The sequence below is a fragment of the Magallana gigas genome, chromosome 1 (genome assembly GCF_963853765.1).
Source record: "Magallana gigas chromosome 1, xbMagGiga1.1, whole genome shotgun sequence".
Taxonomy (NCBI): domain Eukaryota; kingdom Metazoa; phylum Mollusca; class Bivalvia; order Ostreida; family Ostreidae; genus Magallana; species Magallana gigas.
This window is the reverse complement of record NC_088853.1, coordinates 10841583-10848630: the sequence shown is the minus strand read 5'-3', so window position 1 is coordinate 10848630 and position 7048 is coordinate 10841583. Positions and strand designations below refer to the sequence as shown.

General features: G+C 34.5%; 1 long non-coding RNA gene across 1 annotated transcript; it reads left to right on the top strand.

Moving 5' to 3' along the window:
* Nucleotides 1-3050, top strand: LOC136274890 (uncharacterized). The gene is made up of 3 exons (XR_010713341.1): nucleotides 1-1165; nucleotides 1345-1436; nucleotides 2629-3050. It is a non-coding gene; the product is annotated as an uncharacterized lncRNA (long non-coding RNA).
* Nucleotides 3051-7048: the final 3998 nt, after the last annotated feature.

Genomic DNA, 7048 nt, shown 5'->3' with positions numbered 1-7048 from the left:
ATAGGTTTATGTTCGAAGACTTACATCGTCTCTACTCGTACGCAGAAGAAACGTTTCAGTCAATTGATTGTAGCGCAGCGACTACTTAGACGCGTTAAGAAATGTAGGTACAGAATTTATTGACATATTGATGTATTTACATCGAGGACAGAAAAAAAAATGGCAGGAAGAAAAGGTGGAAGTGTAAGTATTTAAACATATTTTATGAATTATGTAGAAGTATTTTTTTTTTCAAAGATTATTTTCATCTTCCTGTGATGTCATCTAATATCATACGAAACGAAAAACTATCTTTTAGGAGAATTCTTTACAGCAGATGTTATACAAAAAATTGTTCTTCTCGTAAGGTATCAACACAGATTTCTGCATCACGTCCACCATTTTTTCAGGAAAGATTTTACGATTTTTAACAAGGTTGTGATGCCGAGTTGGTTTCTTTTTAAGTAACCTCCTTTTATTTTTTTTGGCCGTCTTTTTGTCGCCTAATACGACGTTCGATGTCATCTAATATCATACGAAACGAAAAAATCTTTTAGGAGAATTCTTAACAGCAGATGTAATACAAAAAATTGTTAAGTGAAAGAATAAGAATGTTTTTAAGTCATGTAAGCTAAAAAATGGATGCTAAGGGACAATAAATCATTCTCATGTACATGTATCCTCATTCATACATTTTCTTTGTTATATATCTAATGTAAATGGTGTCATGGATATTCACAATTTAATCATGTTTATAAAGAAGATATTAATTTCAAACCTTTTTTGAAAAAAAGAAAGTGTTTACTCAAATGCATGTTTTTAAATACGACATACTTTTAATGATACCTATACCATCTTATAAAAATATGATAACCTATTATTAGTTATATTTCAACTATATTTATTGAAAATAAAGATTTTCTACTTTGAACTTTTTGAGGATGGAAACACCCCAGCAAGTAAAAAGAACCATTATCAAACAATGCTAAGTTACTTACACTGATATTTACCGCTACTATCAAATTCAATGTTATGCGAATTAGTTGTACATGTAATGCTATATCATCAATTTTATAAAAGTAACACCTTTCATTATTCATTCGTTTCAATTTCAGACCAATGATGTGTGGTTAAGTTCCCGGGTCATGTGATCGATTCTACCCCTACAGGGCCTACATTTCGCCAGGTATGTTTTTATCACTTTGATTTTTTCTAATTTCTATTTTTTAAATTGTAAATATTCTACGATTAACAAAGAAATGTAATATATAAACCATCGATTAAACAACAAATGTTAATGAATGACAAACACATTCATGAAAATTATGTTAATAAAAAAATGTAAATATGCATTTTTATTTGTAGGTGAGGAGACGAATTAACTTCTCCTCGGAGGATGGGGATGGCGCATGCGCAACCCGCACACCTGCAGCGTCCCCCAAATTCCTGCAGATACGGTACATATATCTTATATTTTCATTAACAACGATTTTCAAAATGTGGTACTATACCTTGCATGTCTGCTGGTGTCTCTGATACTTTCTCTCGTCCGAGAATTCAGCGCAACAGTTATCACACCTAAATAATTTATCCTTATGCTCCCTGTGGACATGCAATGCGCGATGCGATGAAAACTTACACACGTATAGTCACAGTAAAAACATTTAAATTCTGCTTTGCATACTCTAACATGTCGATCGTAATTGTCTATTCGATTAACTACCTTTTCACTAATATAGCAAAGAAAACTATTTGTTTTTTCGTGTACATTTTTATAATGTCGTTTAAAAGAAGAGCTGTTACAAAACGACTTGTTACATATAGCACAAAATGTCTGCATAATTCACAGTCTTTCATTCAAATGACATTGAACACCTAATTAAACAATGAGTATATTTTCCTCAGTCTTATATAGTACACATGTATTACATTATTTTACTTGGATAATCTTTTTCCGGGTTATGACTGAATTCGTCATGTGTTATCCGAAAGTAAACAATGACGGATCTAGGGACGGCGCACCGGAATAACATTTCTTATATGTAAAAATGTGTAAGCTTCCGAGGGAGTCGCCCCGGACCCTCATCAGGGCCATGGCCTTAATAGACCTACTGTGGGGAGAGGGGGGGCTTCATTACAGCCCCCGCCCCCCCCCCCCCCACCCCACCCCCCCCACCTTTTACTGCTTTTACTGTGCCATCTCGTTGCGAAATTCCTGGATCCGCCACTGGTTAATGTATTTCATGTAAGGTCATCTTTTAAATTGTTTGGCTGTGCTCTCCCGACCGACTCAATTTCTCTACATTCCAGAAAAACGAAATGTATATTTTTCTTTATTCCTTTTATCTTGTCAACAAATATTTTTAAAAATTTGAGTCGGGAAAGCACAGGCACACATTATTTTAAGGATGATCTAACCATGATTATCAAGAGGACCTGTTTTATAAAAAAAGAACTTACGACTACGACCAAATTTAATTCTGCTAACTTTTTTTTGTATATATATATTTTTTTTTTAATTTTTTTTTTTTTTTTTGCTCGTAGTCGAAAAGTTTTTCTTTGGAAAATACAGGCCTTAGTTTTTTCTTTGTTTTATACATCCTTAAGTTTTCTTGTCCCTTTCATTACAATATAATTTATCTTTTCCAGACCATAGCCGAAGAAAGTCTTCAGCAACGGGTGCTGAGACTCGAAGAAAGTTTGGAGGCGCAGCGAAAGGACATGGAAGGGAGGAGAATCCTCCGGAAGTTGAATGTTTGTAATTTTTGCCAAAATTAAAATGTTTTAAATTTCAACCTGTCTTTTTTCAATTCTGTTAACGGTTGAAACAGACTGTAGCAATGTACTCAAAGGAGAAATGGCCGCGAACGTCATCCATAGTGTTATTTTACTGAATCCAGAAGAGAAAAAAGCTCTTAAAAATACAAATCTTTTCTCCTCGTATTAGGCGACAAAAAGACGGCCAAAAAAATAAAAGGAGGTTACTTAAAAAGAAACCAACTCGGCATCACAACCTTGTTAAAAATCGTAAAACCTTTCCTGAAAAAATGTCATTAAATAAGACACATTCCACACTTGAAAAGGAAAATTATATCCAAGTATACTGAGTATCTGTTATGCATCCAAATTCATCGAATCTGAGGCTATTATGGATCGGATACCTTAAATGCTTTAAATAAATATCAACGTATCAAATACATGATGGATATTCAAGGTTGGAAAAAATTTGGTCCTAATATGGATCGGATACCTTAAACAGCCCAACCCAATAACGAACCCGATAGTAATAATACCAAAAAAAAAACCTGCCGATTAAATTTACAACACAATGCTTGACATTATTTTACAGAATTAATTTGTTTGTTAGAAATGATAAAAGGAATGGGACAAGTAACGCACGATATTATTGCTAGCGCTCTCGAGCGCTAGCAACTACGTTAGTCCTTTTCACTTTAATACGCATGCTCGACTCCATAGTAGGGGATTCTGGGAATACTGTACTACTGTATATAAACTGTACCATTTTAATTTCGTTTTATCATCTTCACGTGAAGTTTTGTGTTTTATCGTTAATGTCAAAAAGTAACAGTAGCTTCGGTCTTATAATGCAAAGTTATTTTCAATATTGTATTTAACAAGCATTCTGAGAGTATTGCATAAGCAATACACGTCCCCTACCGGTTTGTGGAAATTGTGAAAACAATGCACTTTTATGCAAAATACCGAACCCGAACATTAAAAAATTGGAATATAAAAAATTAATTTTCTCTAAAATATGTCAACCAGACGCTACAAAAGTGTAAACTTGATCTGTAGTTTGACATTCTGAAGCTGTTCAGCAAATTTCACATTATTCCTCAAACGCATAAAGAAAAAAAGTTTGGAAAACTGAAGTAGGACAGACAGACGGACGGACTGACGGACGCAGAGGAAAGCTATAGTCCCCTCCGGTGAACACCGGTAGGGGACTAATAACATGTAGCTAGCTTCATCTTAAATTCCTCCAAGTTCGGAAGACAACTTTGGATATGTTTTCCGAGCTTGCCGAAAAGGCCCGAGAAGATACGATTGCTACAAAACAGTACGAATGTTCCTAAAAAAATTTCCCTCGAAATTGAAATAACAGGAGATACATTATGATTAAGGCACAGCCAATGAGCTATGTCATTGCCGATGTGAAGCCCACTCTAGATTCACAATTTCAAATTGAGACCCCACTCCAGCACAATTCCAGTACACCACTGTGCCTTTCCTATGTAAACTTGATCTGTAGTTTGACATTTTGAAGCTGTTCAGCAAGTTTTATATTATTCCTCAAATGCATAAAGAAAAAAAGTGTGGAATATTGAAGTGGGACAGACGGACAGACGGACTGAGAGGAAAGCTAAAGTCCCCTCCGGTGAAACCGGTAGGGGACTAATAATACAAGGAACTACTATACATATACGCACAGGATAACCAAATAATATTATATTTCCCTCTCAGTCTTGATCCAGTACCTTATTACACAAGTAATGGCTTTCCAAAAAGCTTGCCTGACTAAACAAAATTATTCAATGGAAGCATCCATGTATCAATTAGGCTATCTTATTAGAAATGAATTTTTATTTTCGCTGCTGATCATAAATTTATAAACGGAACGTGCAAATTTAAGACGAAATGTCAGTCTTTTCTTCGATCTAGAACATGTACATATATACATGTATCACTTGACATTCAGTTATTTTATGAATTCAATTATTTTTAGGAATGTACACATATATCATATAAGTACATGTAAGCTTGAAAGCTGGAGAGTAAATAGTCGTTTTTTTAAATTATATTTGTTATTCTAAGATGTAAAATCAACTGAGAGGCATTTTAAAAATAAATTCCAACCATATGAAATATGGGTATACAAACACGTATTGTTTTTTAATTTGTGTGGGCAGCTTCATCAAAATCATCTTGACAAGCAATTAAAAAAGGGTAAATTCTCAAATTCATGAAAAAAAACCCTTACTGTAACTTCAATTTAATTAGAATTCCTTATTTGCAGTTTTATTTATTGCATGCTCCTACAAAAGTTGAGGAGGGGGGGGGGGGGGCAAATCCATGATATTTCCATTTTATATCATATAAAGTTAAGAAAAGTGCCAGCTGCCAAAAAAGTGGGGAGGGGGAAGCAGCCCCCCTCACTCCAACCCCTGATGATACGTGCCTGTGATGTAAACACATTGTGTGCTCTGGGGTATTCGCATGATCCCAGCGCACTCGCCAACTAATCGGTGCGCAAAATTATGAATGAGACATTATGGCGCGAAATCCTACTATTACCGTTCACGCAACGAATGAACTCATCCATTGGCAGAAGATCCATTGGGAGAGGGTCAGATGAATTTTTTGACATTTGTTTTGTAACAGCTAAATACAGGTATATTATACTTTGGATCGGATGTTTTGGAAGAAATCTAACGAATTAAGACACACACTTGATTAGTAATTGTTAAATGTAGTAATGTACATTTAAGTAAGACACGCGAGTTATGACCCCTTTTCAAGATTAATGAAATCGCCCAACTGAACGAAAATCGGGTCACACCCCGCTTTGGCGATTTAGTTCCTCCTGTAAAAATTCCAGCTGTATAAATATATCTTTGTTTTAATCCAAACTGATGACTCTCTTGTAATAATGATAATCCAACACCAATTATAACTTACATTGTACCGTTATAGACAATATGTTACAACTTGTTGCGATGACCCCCTCCCCCTTTTTCACCGTTTAAATATAGTGGAATGCTGATCTATTTTTAAATCAGGATTACACACGTGCACTGCATGGTGATCGTCCCTTTTACTTGAAAATTCTTGCTCGCTGTTCTTATTACATGCCATGTAACATTTTCATCAATTGTGAATGTAAATGCTGACATCCTAAACATAAATCGGTTAATCTTTTTTGTGAAATATCATTATATTGCTTGTCCCATTGTCTGCACTGTTTCGGAGAATGCAACTTTTAAACCTTAGATATGCCTGACGTCATGACGTCAGGCAATGAATACTTATCCAGGATACGATTTCACCGTGTGGGTGGGGGTCAAGGGCACAGATGTCTGACATTGCAATATTTATTTTAGAAATATGATTATTTTCTGTTCTACAATAATAATTATTATAGTACAAAAAATTATTTCATTATCGTAAGATATATTTATAAAGCTGCTTGGTCCGATTTTTTAGTTATTTCAGTATCAATTTTTTTTCCATACAAACCATTTATATAAGAAAGTTATGGACTTTCTCCTAATTACACCAGCACAATCAGTTTCCTTTCAAAGTTAGAAATATTCAAAGTAAATAAAAATAATTTCTCTTAGGGCAAACGAAAAAACAAATCAAAATGCATCACGGGTATGTTTGGAAAAAGAAACCGTTTGGTTTCGTCCCCCGAATGATTGGGGTTTTTCAACCCGCATGCTATGCATCGATTGTAAAGAAAGCAAACTTCAGAACTTCAAGAAAGCAAACAAAACGTACATGTTTATTTGTAATTTGTCTGATCATTACGACCTTTATTCAAAGCGATGACAAAGTCGTAATACAACCATACCCGTCTCGTCGTCAGGGGTGAAATTAAACATGAGGTGAAATAACGCGGTACCCTTTTATGTCGTTTGTTTTGTTAGCAAATTTTGTACGTATTTTTCTTCATTGAAATTTGGCTTAATTGACTGGGAAAACTACTGCAATGTCTTTTATTATACATATACTCAGCATAAACATCGTTTAAAAGCGTGCATAAAATTTGATATAAAATCGGACCAAGCAGATTTAACATCATCCAGCTGCGTGTGCTTCCCTCTCCCCAATGCTCTCGAGAAAAAATAAAGCTGATTTCTAGTAGTATTTAGCATTGTATGAGAATAACATGACGTTTGCTAACAAAAACCGTAAAATTGTATTATAACGAACACATCAAACATATATTTGAGATTATTGATAAGAATGTATTAATAAGAGTGTACACTCATTACAAATTTGCACACATCAACAAGTAAATAAAACAAATGTAAATCCTCTCATA